This window comes from Rhyacophila brunnea, unplaced genomic scaffold (assembly GCF_057557595.1).
Source record: "Rhyacophila brunnea isolate RB1 unplaced genomic scaffold, BYU_Rbru_1.0 scaffold_13, whole genome shotgun sequence".
NCBI lineage: Eukaryota > Metazoa > Arthropoda > Insecta > Trichoptera > Rhyacophilidae > Rhyacophila > Rhyacophila brunnea.
Genome location: NW_028232785.1, coordinates 19,108,574 through 19,124,621, shown reverse-complemented (window position 1 = coordinate 19,124,621; position 16,048 = coordinate 19,108,574). Strand labels below are relative to the sequence as shown.

Sequence of the window (16,048 nt, the reverse complement as noted above, 5' to 3'; positions counted from 1 at the left end):
TGCAAAAAGTTATGCTCAGGCTTTATTAATCTAAAGATGGCGGTGGCTCAGTCTAAAAGGACTGCATTACAGCCGGATGAAAAGAATGAAGTACTTTTCTGAAGTTACCTAAGAAATCGATCGGCTCTATGTTACGACCGTACTCCCTGGATAAACGTCAGATTATTTTTTTTTTCTACACTTGAAAGTATCTAAATGCCATTTTTGGAGCATAGACAACCATGGCTATCCAGCTATTATAATCGTAGACAATAAAAATAACCGCTATTATAAGCGAAGACAATAATTACGTTCACAGAGAACAGTGAAGTATTAATTAACTTAATACCTAATTAACAATACAATTATTATTACGTTGGCTACAATACTTGTCTCGTATTTCTTATTTTATTGATTAAATTTGTGTCGGAATAATCTGAAATAATAACAATATCGCTTAGTTAACACGGCTAAATTTTATATAAAAAATATAGTTATCATAACGTTATTTTGAAAAATGTTCCTTATTTTCGCATACTTACCTACCTATTTAGAGCGTTTTTATACGAAGATTTAAGCACGAGTGTCTTTGTGTCAAAGGTTACTTTATAATTATTTAAATTTTATGAAATGCATTGGCGAATTCTAATATGCTATACTGATTTTTGTATTCTATTTTTCATTGTAAAAGATTTTTATATAATATATGTACTTATAATAGCGTTTTACCCATATAATAGCAAGTTTACAATGATTGTCTATGCTCAAAAAGTGCCACTTAGATGCTTTCAAATATTGAAAAAAAAAAAAAAATCTGATGTTTATCCAGGGAGCACGGTCGTAACATAGAGCCCTGTATGTACTCAAATTGTATTTATTTTAGATCTGCCACCAACCGTGTCACTCACCTGCTTACCCATTACTCCTTTGTTTTGGGTGAGGGTCTCGCAGCGACGTCCATCATCGGTTAAGACCTAACATTTAATACAGTACATTTTAAAAACCTTTCATTCATCGGCATATTTTAATTTAACACATTTATAATTCATACATCTTTCAGTGTGTGGCCCAGAGATTTTGACAGAACCTGGTCGACCGAGTAGAAAGGAACAGCTCATGAGGAAATTGAGGTTAATCTCTCCAAACCAAACCCGCCCCGGACCAAACTCGGTCGTAATCGAGGTATCACGTGACACTACAGTGGCGATGTGAGGCATCTATTTAATGTATGACTTGCAATGTCCTGGGAGCAGATGGTAGAGGTTGCTACGCTCTAAGTGAGCTTTGACTGAGTTTAAAGAATTTACAATGGTTTATAAGACCAACAGTAGGTAAGTGCTACTTGAGCACTTCCTCCAGTTTGGAGCACATACCTACTCAGACATTCCCAGAGGATGTGGTTGGCATCCTGTATTTCCCCTTCGTATGTACATGTCGGACGGCTTGCAAATCCAACCTCAAAGTGCTTGCCAGCGAACCCACCGTGGCCAGTTACAAATTTATTGGTTTGATGTTCGGTAGTGAAATATTTGCTCATCTCCAATCGCCATTTGATGTCTGGAAAAAACATTTAAGTGTACAGGCACTTGTTAGATTTATTCCCCCGTCGCTGCCATGTCTTCCACGTCGCGTCAAAAGACTTCTCCTGCAGAGTACGAGCTTGACGGGTAATTCTTCGGTCATTCAGACTAATGGGGCCTCCACAAGCTCTGACAATTCGCGGTGGTTTCAATATTTAGGTAAGTATGTTTCTTATGTAAAGAAGCCCGAAAAGGAAGGGATATATCGATTAATAATGCCAGTGTGTATCTTAAAATTGTTTAATTTAGGTACTTACATATTTTATTATTACATGTCTGAATTACTATTATCAGGTAACTGGTTGCATGGGTCTAAATTATAAAAATATATCAAAATATCTTCTTGCTACTTTATGGGCAACTCTTTAAATTAATATATATTGTGTCATATGAGTACTAAAAAAAATAGGTAAAATTTTCGTTCCGTGTTAATCATATAACTAAAAATACGCTTAAACGATATAACACAGATAACTGAATCAAAAGATCTAGATTTTAATTAAAAATATTGGGTTTTGAAAATGTTATCATTCTGACATTATTTGAAACAGATGCCACCTAAATCTAGTCAATTTAAAATTGGAAGGTATCTGCCCAATGAAAGCAACTTTGAAAACCCTCGATCTATGCAATCGGTTTTATTAACCCTTTTACTATAATTTATAAAACAACAGTCTTCAATTATTGACAATATCTGTATTCTATAATAATTATATAATTGATAATCTAGGCGTTATTTTTATTATAAACATGAATACATAGAATTAAAAAACACAACAGACAAACAAACGCCCTGAATTTAACTTGAAAGGCACCTTTTGAAGACCATATTCTTTGAAAATAGTATTACCTTTAACCAGGTAGGCAGAATGTTTGCGTTATTGATTCATGAATAGTACAATATACTTAATATTCTTAATTTAATAATATCATATTATATTTATGTTAAAACCTATATATGTTTTAATTTTTTCTGCATGAAACCTAGGAGACGCTCAAAGATTCAAATATTGTTTTTAAATAATATAAAATCACGCAAATATTAATTTGTAAAATATGTAGACAACGAAAAACTTCCTTTATTAAAGGCCTGTAGGCATAATAATTCTCCATTTCCATCAATATTATGAAAATTTGGCACCTTAGTAGGTACCAGCTGTCAAGTAAATAAAAACCTACCTATTTATTTAGATATACTCAGCAGATAAGTTACTTATTTTGTTTGTAATTTCATAATATCTTAAAATACCGACGTATTTATGCATAATAATATACACGTTTAAACTTTATTGTTATATTACGTGAAGAAAACGTTGAAATAAAATGTTTTTTCATTCTAACATTTAATATAATTTTAAATAGTTGTTGGAAATGTAAATAAGTACCCATGTATACACAATAAATTAATTAATTGTGCACATCTTTAAATTCTAAGGGAAGAATTTTTCTTTTTATGAACATAAGTCATAATAATTGTCTCAATATATTATGCCATGCGCGAAATTTATATAAGGTATAATAACTAAGTGGGTAGACACATATTAAACTGACTTGTCTACTTTTTCTACCAAATCGTCAAGTACGTCTATTCTTTTACGAGTTTAATTTGACCATGCGGCGTCCAATTGTACCGGCACCCAAGTGTAACAGCGTCCAATGGTCCGGGAGCCAATTATCCCGGGTCCAATTATTTTACAAGTTAATTAAATAAATACGCCCTAACTGAATTTTAATGAAAAAATACTGTCGAGAGACAGTCGTGATTACAAGTGTCTCACTTTATTTTTACGCAACTCAGTACTAGGCGGTTCTAAATTGTCTACAAATATTAACCAATAATTTTTTATTTGCCATAGTGGCAAAAAATCCTCTACCCCATTATGATAGTGCTATGTCTTTGGTTTTTTGGAAAAATTGTTGGAATGACGCATATGGGGAAATAAAAAATGAAATATAAATTGTACTGGTGATGTACTATCTCAAAGAAAGGTCCCTTTGTTAACGAAACAAAGTTACAAGCAGCATTATCCGCGTATTCCGCTGTCGGTTCGGTGCCATTGACGAGGGTAAGCGTGCGAGCTGTGGGGGGGCATAGGAGTGAGCGGCAAAGAGCGCACTGCGGGCGGCAACGCTGTTGCAATTTGCAAGGAGCAGTGACTGTCAGCAAGACAGGTAAAGTAAGAGAAGAGATAAGAACTAGCGGATTTTAAGTTCTGGAACGTCAAATGGTTTTGACTCGTTTGAACAATAAATAGTAAAACATATTATTATGTCCGCGATTGACCAAAATACCTATACTGGCCATCCCTCAAGAAACAAAAGACGAAGTGCTTTAGTTTTAATGATATACAACCACTGTCATTTTATGTCATTTAAGAGGATAAAATAGTATTTTTTGAAAAACACCACGCATTAGTGTGGTTTTTTGGTACTATGTTTAATTTTATGTATTTTGAGATAACCAATTCGCGAAAAGTGTTTAAAACACACATCGCATTGATGTGGTTTTTCACCAGCATATATTATTTTATGTTTTTTGAGATTACCAATATCCAGAAATTTTTTGAAACACACACCGCATTGATGTGGTTTTACACCAGTATGTATTATTTTATGTTTTTTAAGATTACCAATATCCAGAAAATTTTTGAAACACACATCGCATTGATGTGGTTTTTCACCAGTATGTGTCAATTTATGTCTTTTAAGATCAACAATTTGCATAAAGTTTTAAAAACACAGATCGCATTGATGTGGTTTTTCTCCGTTATGTATCATTTTATGTTTTTTGAGAAAACCAATATCCAGATTTTTTTGAAACACACATCGCATTGATGTGGTTTTACACCAGTATGAGTAATTTTATGTCTTTTGAGATGACTAATTTGCGAAAAGTTTTTAAAACACACATCGCATTGATGTGGTTTTTTACCAGTATGTATTATTTTATGCTTTTTGGGAAAAACCAATATCCAGAAATTTTTTGAAACACACATCGCATTGATGTGGTTTTTCACCAGTATGTGTCAATTAATGTCTTTTGAGATCACCAATTTGCATAAAGTTTTTAAAACACACATCGCATTGATGTGGTTTTTCACCATTATGTATCATTTTATGTTTTTTGAGAATACCAATTTGCATAAAGTATTTAAAACAGACATCGCATTTATGTGGTTATTCACCAGTATGTGTCAATTTATGTCTATTGAGACTACTAATTCGATTAAAGTATTTAAAACACACATCGCATTGATGTGGTTTTACGCCAGTATGAGTAATTTTATGTCTTTTGAGATGACCAATTCGCGAAAAGTTTTTAAAACACACATCGCATTGATGTGGTTTTACACCAGTATGAGTAATTTTATGTCTTTTGAGATGACTAATTTGCGAAAAGTTTTTAAAACACACATCGCATTGATGTGGTTTTTCACCAGTATGTATTATTTTATGTTTTTTGAGATAACCAATATCCAGAAAAATTTTGAGACACACATCGCATTGATGTGGTTTTTCACCAGTATGTGTCAATTTATGTCTATTGAGACTACTAATTCGATTAAATTTTTTGAAACACACATCGCATTCATGTGGTTTTACACCAGTATGAGTAATTTTATGTCTTTTGAGATAACGAATGTCCAGAAATTTTTTGAAACACACATCGCATTGAAGTGGTTTTACACCAGTATGAGTAATTTTATGTCTTTTGAGATAACGAATGTCCAGAAATTTTTTGAAACACACATCGCATTGATGTGGTTTTACACCAGTATGAGTAATTTTATGTCTTTTGAGATAACGAATGTCCAGAAATTTTTTGAAACACACATCGCATTGATGTGGTTTTACACCAGTATGAGTAATTTTATGTCTTTTGAGATAACGAATGTCCAGAAATTTTTTGAAACACACATCGCATTGATGTGGTTTAACACCAGTATGTGTCATTTTATGTCTTTTGAGACCTCTAATTTGATTAAAAGTTTTAAAACACACATCACATCGATGTGGTTTTTTACTTGTGGGACTTGAGTTCATGCAGGACGTAGTGTAGTGACTATTTAAATGATTCATAGATTCAAACACTCCACAACAATTATTGCAAATAAAGTTACGTGGGAAATATGTAACTCTTCTCAACATTATTCGAACCACCTTTGGCAAGTATAATTTTTGTACCTCCCGTTTGACGTTTGATTCATCTATTGTTATCTCTGAATGCTGTATCGTCATATCGTTGATTTTATTTGTTGCATGTCGTATTTTGTTCTTGACCAAGTTATTGTCAACCGCACCTTTTCTAACTGTGTCCAGTGGTTTACTGTGATGCGGTTCCGTGAAACATTGCTGGGTAGAAATCTAGATACAAAATGAATAATGTTGGCATATTCAATTCAATAATATTAAAATAAATTAGTAAATAATGATAGGGTTCACTCACTAGGGCTAGGGAATACTCACGTTTGATCAACGCTATCAAATTATCCAAATTATCATTTGTCGATTTGCACATCTTATAATTGCATTCAATTGCAAAATTACGTTCAGCGGATGAGGCTTTTTTCTGGCTTAACGGTTTGTCAATAAGGAACACCGCATTTGAAGTGAGATTATTTTAGTAGAAGCCTTAGAGCCTCCATCGCATGCATACCATGACAAAAATTCACCGTTCAGTTCAGTTTACACGCTGGTGGCATCATCGGAATAAATTTCTTCATAACAAAGCCGGAGCTCGCGGTACGGTAAATGGTTATTGTTAACAAAACAAAATCGATGATATTTTTGTTAAAATAATGAATGACATTCATTTGGTGAATCAGTGATTTGGTTTAAACAGTTTGACACTATGCGCCACACGATGATTTAGCAATAATTCTAGTCCGAAAAATGGACCTATCAATAATTGTTCGCCTCCAAAGTTGTGCGATTTGACATTTCTTTCAAATCGTACTACAATCCGGCCGGTAGTGCTAAAAAACAAGTGGCCCTAAATTTGCGGAAACAGTTGCAGAGGCTTTATCTCTAAAATGATTTTCGAGTGGTAATATCAATCTTTCGGATAAAAAAATAATCAAAACGTGTATAATGTTTAAAATTTCAAATTCTATAGGGCTTCATAAACAACCATTATAATTGAACGTACACACCTGATCTAATGGCCTGTATTGTAGATCGGAGCAGCCAGGTTGAGGTCTCACATTATTGATTTGGTGGATTGCTTTGTCAACAAATTCTTCTTTGATGGCGATTCCCTTATTATCGTTCTCAGACTTTATATCGGTCAGAACATATTCACTCATCTGGAAATAATATCATAATTAATAAAATGTTACAGTATCACCAGATTATAATCAAGTATTTTTATAAGAGACATTCCGGCCCAATAAACTGTCACGAGTCATGAGATGGCGGTGGTTTAACACATCACATAGCGTGTTGTTGTCTGCCTCTGTAAACATGTAGGTACTCAATTACCTTACCTCCTTACGATTTTATGTTTAATAATTGAATAGCTGATTATTTTTTACACTGTTCGTGGTTTTTTTAATATGCGTAAAAAAAATAACGGCGTATTCAGTGGGACAATACTAAATAAACTGCTTGCCTGTCATGATGAATAAAAATGATCCATAAATAGCTATTATATCAGATATCAATTATTAATAGTTATTCGCTGGATTAATAAAACTTGTCATTCCCGTGTTAAAAGAATACTTGCAACACTTAAAACACGAAGGGTTCGTATCATTGAACCTGAATCGAACGAATCAAATGGCACTGTTGGATTTGTTTGATTTAGGACCGTTTGGCAGAATGTCCACGGAAACGCTTTTCTGACGACTAATTAGTGTTGCCAGTACTTCATAACAGATCAGTCTCTAAAACAGAAACACATTTATTGAAACGTCAACTTGTTATGAAATTCTAACCTCCTATCGTCCACAATAATACAAATTTAACAAACTGTCGTATTCATTCATTTTAAATGTACAAAATATAAAGAATGCTTCGTGAATAGGTAGCCATTTAGTTAATTTATAATATTTATAGGTATGGCAAAAGTTTATAAAAATTACTTTTGACTAAAGCTTTTCATTAATGACCACTTGTTTGAATGTTTTCATGTCGACAGTATGATATTGTGACTTAGACGACAATCGAACATATTAAATTGATAAAATTCGTTAGGTAGGTAATATAAAGTCATTCCGGGTTGATTTAACAAGGTTTGTAGTTTAGAATCTCCGTTACATAGCATAAATAAAATAAAAATAAATTCTTGGTCTGACAAAATAATTTTAGTAATGATATTAAATCGAGCTCTTTGTATAGAAAATATGGCTTGATTTTGGGATAAAAAGACCAAAAGCGGCTTCATGTTCGCATACGGTTACTTATGCGTCAATTACATTGAGCTACTTTACGAGGTGTTTGTTGGCGAATTTAATAGCGGGCGATTCAGCTACTACGATTATGATGATGACACACAAAACTTTCCATTCGCTGAGAAGCCACAAGCCAGCGACTATTTTGACAGAACGTAGTTCGGTTTTTTACCGGGAGGTTGCTACCGCGCTCTACTGCGCAGACGCAGTAGGCCCACACGCCGGCGTGTAGCGTGTAAAGTTGACCGGCTTTCAACTTTTCTCTGTAGAGTGTTTACAATCTGCTTGTTAACTTGATCGTTGATTACACTGGGCGACTTTACAGGCAGATTGTAAATTCGCCAACAAACAGCTCGTAAAGTAGCCCAATGTAATTAACGCTTTATGAATAATATGTATTGATTATTAATCTATAATATACATAATTTAAATGAACTCCTATGGTGTAAATGTCTAAGATGTTAATATGAACATTTTACGATATATAAATGCTGAATAATGCCTATCATCACTTTGACAGATCGCCATTAGTCTATGGATCGTCCAAATTGGTTTGACGTTTCATGTCAAACCATTTCTGATGGTCCGAGAACGGTGTGATTTTCAATGATACACTGAACCAAACGTCAAATCTCAAACCATTCCCGGTCTACTTTCTACTAATACAATTTGTACGTATATTGTCTATGGTCAAGTTTGATTTAGGTTGAAAGATACGATCCTCAAATAAGAAACAATCACACAGCTTTGAAATATCAGAGTTTTTAATCGTTGCTGAAAATAATACTCAACTGTCAATGGTCAATACGAAGCACTGTGTCACTCAATAACATGTTGTTTTTGAGTGACACAGTGCCTTGAATTTTGATATCAGTACGTAATGTAGGTGCAAGAATAAGTACCTATTTATTTTTGCAGTTCCGATTCCATAAACGAAGGAAAAACCACTGAGTAAACCATTTTTGGTTTTGCCAAGCATCAGAATGCTAATTGTTGTTAATTTAGAAATTGTAAATTATTATATTACAAAATTATAAATACAAACGCCTAAGCAAATAAGGAATCAACTTACATCTTTGATGTGGATACTATTGCTGTCGTCATCGATATTCTCCTGTTTGACTGACACGTCGAATCGACTCTCGCTTTTGAGGTTATTTTTGACAATCCATTGGTATGCGCCGTCGCTGATTTCCTCCGCCATTTTGTCAGATAACATGACATCATTTGTTTCGGTTTTTACTTCCATTTTATGCGATATTTAACACACAATCTTTTAATAACTTTACCCCGCCACGTGATAATTTACAGACCATAAAAAAATATACCATAGAAATTATGAATTAGATGTAGTGTTGCCATTTTTTATCCCCACTCAGTGTTGCCATATTTTGAAAGTGGAATTATATTGCAGAGCCTCCAAAATTATAGTATTTGGGGATAAAATATAGTACGCGTTATCATCTGTTGAAAATGTATAAGTTTTCACGATTTTCATAGTCGGCTCGTTTTTTATAGGGAAAATATTTCGCCGGGGGCCGCAGGTTCCCCAATTTTCATGGTCGACTCGTTTTTTTAGGAGAAATATTTTGCCGCGGGCCGCAGGTTCCACAATTTTCATAGTCGGCTCGTTTTTTTTAGGAGAAATATTTCGCCAACGAGTCGATTGTAAAATGGCAAATGCAAAATTATAGTACTTTTATATTAAATTATAGTACGATATTCAAAATTATAGTATTTTGGGCGTACTATACCTATTTTATATCGTACATAGTACGCGGACCAAAATTATAGTACAAATACTATAATTATAGTACGGTTGGCAACACTGTCCCCACTAGTTCATGAATTTTAGAATTTCGGCAAAAATTATAGTACGTATGGTCCTCGATTGAAAATAATAATTATACTATAGTTTTTTTTAAGCTCTAAAAAAATAAATAATTAAAATACCTATTGAGAGGACTTGTTTTTAAATAATTGTAGGTAGAGTAGATATCGTAATTCAAATTGTCTCCGAAAAATGGTACGTATGCAGTATGTATACACCGTGAAATGTATCGGAAATATTCTAATTTGGTCGTTTTTTAAAGACCGCCCATTCTCTCTGTGTCTTGAGAGAATAATTGAGAACTGAGGAATACAAACGTCGGTATTCCTGAAAAAAATGCTAAAATATCACCTCCGTAATGGCGATTGTCATCCGAGACTATTATTCCTATCGGATATCAAACTCATCTAGTAAAAAATAACATCAAATAATAATAATACCTATACAGTCATTTTAATCATCGATGGATACACAACATCACAAAATATGTCGTACGAATTATGCTTAAAATGTAACACATTGCAAATAGCGGTATTTGCACTATTTATGTACTTAATGCAAAGACGCTACTTCAACTAGTAGATGTATAACGTACCTATTTGGTCCGATGAAGAAAATGTGGACGAAGGATGTCCATGAGTGGTCTATTGAAAACCCTGAAGAAGTGTGCTCCAAAAATACTTTTTTTCCACTGTTTTTAAATGCGTTGTTGATAACATTAAACCGGGATATCTTAAAAAATGGTTTCAGGACATGACGTGGTCTCTTACCTTTCAATGAAAACGCTGTTCATTCTATATAATGCTTACCCACCTAGCAAAGCGAATTTTAACTCAACAAAATGATAAGATTGAATACTTATATCTTATATCATTAATATACCTAGTAGCGAAAATATGACCATTGATTTTTTCAACGAGGTCGTTGGTGAAAATACAATACACAATACACTCCAGATACCTAGGCGGTGAAAAATGTTCTAAAATATCAAACGTTTTGTATCAATTGTGGCACTATTTTATAACGTCATCACAAAATGAACAAGCCAGTGCAGTATACCTATGAATGCAGTTCACTCCCAGATAATCACATCGACACCCCAAATTAAGCAGCTTCACGAACCAGGTACCAACTCCTTAAATACCCTCAAAAATTTGAGATTTTCAGCGGCATTCTGAACTTGATTGAGGCCCCATCTTCATGACACTCCATTCGAAGATTTTGGATAACTATAAAATAGATGATTATCCTCATTGTCATGCTGAGGACGTAGAAACCGCACCGAGCGGGTTAGAATCATAGATCATTATATAATATTATGACTGGACACGGTGGCTTCGCTGGCAGGCTCTTTGAGCTTGGACTTGTAAGCCGTCCGACATGTACATGCTGAGGGGAAATTTAATACAGGATGCCAACCATATCCTCTGGGAATGTCTGCATATCGACCGTGAATCGCCAATACCTCCTAACTAGCATTTTTTCTGTAATGATATTTTTAATGCCATCGGCATGGAAATACACCATGTGGTAATAGCTTATAAATATATTTTTGCTCTAAATATTTATTTTTCATTTATAATAAATATTTATTTTCCATAACAGTGCAAACAATATCTCCTAACTTGCGTTTGACGGTGGATTTTATATGGGAACGTCTTGCAGCCGTAGTCACCATTCAATTTATTGAGTATTTAATGGATTTTGGTGTCATTTGCGCTTGTTTTTTCTATTTATTTTATTGAAAACGTGTTACATTTTTATGCAAAAATATTCCATAAAAATGGCCTTTATTCCACTATTTTTATCATTTAAAAAATCTATTTGAAGACAGGAGGTTTTTCCTTATCTCTTTTGAACAACTTTGTATAGAGTTATTTAAAGATTTTAGCTATTTTTAATTGCATCATATTATACCGATATAGTTTTTTTACTATTTGCATTATTTTTTAGTCACTAGAGCAGGGGTTCCCAACCTTTTTGTACTCTAGAGCACATTCTAAAATATCGGTAGGGTGGCGGGCACCACCTATTTTTAATCGACAAACTCCTTCCATAACTTCTTAATTTCCCATAATTTATTTTCTTATATTCATAATTTATTAATAAATAATAAACAAAAATGTTTCAAAAAAATAAAACTATTATTCAAATTGCATACACAGAGAGAAATGTATTTACAAAACGTAAACAAAGTAAACAAAAACACAAATACAAAGAAAACAATTTATAAAAAATAGAATATCAATATGTCAATGTGATCTTTGGCATTGCATATCATTGACCAGTGCCTCATAATTAGGAGAGTATGACGATAATCCTGTTAGCAAACAATCATAAAGATGCTCATCGATGAGTTGAGATCTATATCTTGATTTTATTAAGTTCATGTTTGAAAACAATGATTCGCATAAATATGTCGAACCGAAAAATGATTCAATTTTATATGCCGCTTTTTTCAAAAATGGAAACTTTTCTCTGTCCACTGTATTCTAAAAGTCCTCTGATATTAAGGATTTAAGCAAAATATCATTCTTAAGCTCCAAAATTTCTAACCCTAGTTCTTCTGTCTTACCTTGAACAAAATTTGCAATACAGGCGGCCATTTCCATTACATTTATTTGGCAAGTAAGAGGATTGATACAGAAGGAAACAATTTGCGAATAGTGGCGGGCACATACGAATCGTTCCGCGGGCGCGATGGTGCCCTCGGGCACGGGGTTGGGAACCCCTGCACTAGAGTATCAAAACACAAAAAATCATGGATCTTTTGGCTATAGAAAATATGGGAACTGGACAACAATCATGCAATCCGCATATCTGCAGAACCACAATCTTTCGAAACGAACATTACTGAAACACTATCACAATATTAATGATCTGTTAATATGCAGAAGCAACGTCTCCCACACCATCATCTAATGACTTGGCTGATATATATATGCTACCATCTTGATGTACCTGGTATATATCAGTTTGCAGAAACATGTTGGTAAATACCCTTGGTTTGGGGTTGTACGGTGCAGTCTTGGGTCAAAAAGCGCTTTTGGTATGCATTCATTTCAAGAAAATCATAACGTAGACATACTCGTCCCCGTCAAAAGACATGACGTGTAACATATGAGTTGGCCAATCTGTTAATTGTATAAATCATGTGCAAAACGAAAATCGTATCATCAAAAAAGAAAGGGCAAGGGAGGAGAAATAACTGAAAAAGAAGAGATATACACGGAGGTGCATTGTATTGACAGCTGATTTTTAGAAGGTTAAAGTTAGTCCTTTCATTACAGCTAGTACTATATATTGCAGGTAACCTCCCCTCCGTTCATCGCGACCCCGGCGAGTACAGATTCGATGTACCTATCGCGATCTTTTTTTAAAACTGGAAATTGTGGAAAGGGGTAATTATCCACCAAATTTAATTTTTAATTAGGATGAGACGGGACTCTATTGGAAACGAATGCTAACATGTACGTTTATTTCCATAAAGGAGAAGACTGGTTCTGGATTTAAAGCATCCAAGGATTGTCTTTTCAACTCATTGAATAAACTGATGGAGGTGATAGAGATGCTATGCGGGTTTGGTGGATACAATATATGATGAAAGCTATCAGAAATAACGACGAAGCGTGGAATGAAGTCTCCCAGTCGTGTATCACAGTATGCACAATCAATGCATGGATGAAGATTACGAACGAGTTAGTGCTGTAAAACGTGGCTGTAATGGATTACTTGATAGTAATCGCAAATTTTGCACAATATGTAAAAGTAGAAAGGCCAAACAAGGGAATGCCTCGTTGATCGCGACCATGTCCAGAATGTATCCCCCGCAATAAACAAGGAAGGAGGTTGACCTGTATAAAGATATAGAATGATAGAAATGCCTGCATTACTAAAAAAATCCTATCACAAATAATACTAAATTTAACCATTTGCAAGAGTTAAAAGAGTAATTCCTGCCGATGATCATTCATTTTGTGATTCTCTTCCACACCACTGAAATTAGTAGGGAAAAAATCATGTAGGTGTATTGCGTTATTCATTACTTTCCTACTTATTTTTTTTCCATTCTAATTAAAAACTAATAATCTGATTTATAATTTCTGTTAACCTTTTAAATTTTGTGGAAATAAAGTAAAACAATAGCCATATGACTACTTTTAATATCCTATGATTACAAGAGTTGTTAGCTTCTAAGTACAGTGTTTGTGCCAATAACTCCTATGTGTTATTAAAAGAAAAATATAAACATTTATACCGTATGGTCTGTGAAAATATACCATTTATAACAATTTATGCTATTTGAAAAAATAATTTGTTTAGTACAAAAAAACGAAAAGGTTTTTACCTCCTTCTGTAAACTTTACATGTATGTAGATAGGAGGTGTTGGCGGTTCACGTTCGATATGTGATCCGATTGGCAAGATAAATGCTCAAGTCGTTCCAACCAGCTGTTAAACCCATGAACCCGTCTAACTTGGTTGGTACTAAGGTCAACTATCTTGTTTAAAAATTTGCGGTTTCTTATTGCGGGCGTGAAGATCTCTTCACATAATTTTTGCCGTCCGTATGATTAGCTTCGTTTTTCTTTCCTATATGTATTATACTATTACACAATGTACCTTCATTTTCTTTTCGTAATTTCCATGTGATTTTCTCTCCCTGGCACTTTGCAATAAAGCATACTCATTAAACTCAGTCAGAGCCAGTGACGTCAAGAGATAAAATGCCGCCTCATTTTTTTTAATAAATTATTTTTTATCATCCTTCCATGAATCCAATAAGTACCTAAAAAATGTGAGTACGCCGCACATAAGTGAGCATATTATGATTTATCTCACTCAATCATATCCGCGTTTCTGCGCGGGCGTCCTTATTAAATTTATTACCTAGTACTTATAATAATTTTTCGATGACGAGTCACCGAAATTCTATATTCTTCCTACATATTCCGTTATGTAGGTACTCAAATTGTATTTATTTTATTTCTGCTACCGATCGTGTCACTCAGTTGCTTACACATTAGGTACTCCTTTGTTTTGTGTGAGGGTCTCGCAGCGACCTCCATTATCGGTTGAGACCTAACATTTAATACAGTCCATTTTAAAAACCTTTCATTCTTCTTTCGACCATGTCCGATCCTAATAGGATCATATGGGCCTCCACAGAGTGGAGGTTTGTATTGACAGATTTTTGTTTTTACGAGAAATGGATGTCAGCCACTTGCTCAACCTATTAGGTCCATACTCTGACTCATACACAAATTGAAAAACAATATGTTTACTTGCCAGACCCAGGATTCGAACCTGGGACCCTCGACTCAATAGGCCGGCATTTAAGCCACTCGGCCAGCGGCATATTATATTTTAACACATTTATAATTCATACATCTTTCGTTGTATGGCACAGAGATTTTGACAGAACCTTGTCGACCGAGTAGAAAGGAACAGCTCATGAGGAAATTGAAATTAATCCTTCCAAACCAAACCGCCCTGGACCACACTCGGTCGTAATTTAGGGTATCACCGGGACACTACAGTGGCATCTATTTAATGTATGACTTGGAATGTCCTGGGAGCAAATGCTCAATACTGAGGTTGCTACGATCTAAGTGAGCTCTTACTGAGTTTAAAGAATTTACAATGGTTTATAAGGCCAACATCAGGTTAGTGTGACTTGAGCAATTCCTCCTGTTCGGAGCACCCACTCAGACATTCTCAGAGGATGTGGTTGGCATCCTATATTTCTCCTCCGCATGGACATGTCGGATGGCTTGCAAGTCCAACCTCAAAGTGCTTGCCAGCGAACCCCCCGTGGCCAGTTACAAATTGATTGGTGTGATGGTTGGAAGTCAAATATTTGCTTATCTCCAATCGCCATTTGATGTCTGGAAAAAACATATAAGTGTGCCGGCACTCATTCAGACTAAGGGGGCTTCCACAAGCTCTGGCAATTCGCGGCGGTTTCAATATTTAGGTAAGTATGTTTCTTATGTAAAGAAGCCCGAAAAGGAAGGGATATATCGATTAATATTGCCAGTGTGTATCTTAAAATTGTTTAATTTAGGTACTTACATATTTTATTATTACATGTATGAATTACTACTATCAAGTGTCTGGTTACATGGGTCTAAATTATAAAAATATATCAAAATTTCTTCATGCCAGTTGATAGATAAATGAAAAAAAATCTACTTTAAGGGCAACTCTTTAAATGAATAAAAATTGTGTCATATAAGTACTAAAAAAAAAATGTAAAATTTTCGT

General features: G+C 34.3%; 1 pseudogene across 1 annotated transcript; it reads right to left on the bottom strand.

Annotated features, from left to right (window-relative positions):
* Positions 1–394: 394 nt before the first annotated feature.
* LOC147076800 (uncharacterized) lies at positions 395–9,308 on the bottom strand (annotated as a pseudogene). The gene is made up of 6 exons (XR_015069495.1): positions 9,024–9,308; positions 6,713–6,865; positions 4,694–5,924; positions 1,436–1,536; positions 888–953; positions 395–415 (listed from the first exon to the last, which is right to left on the bottom strand). The product of XR_015069495.1 is annotated as an uncharacterized LOC147076800 (transcript).
* Between the last annotated feature and the right edge of the window lie 6,740 nt (positions 9,309–16,048).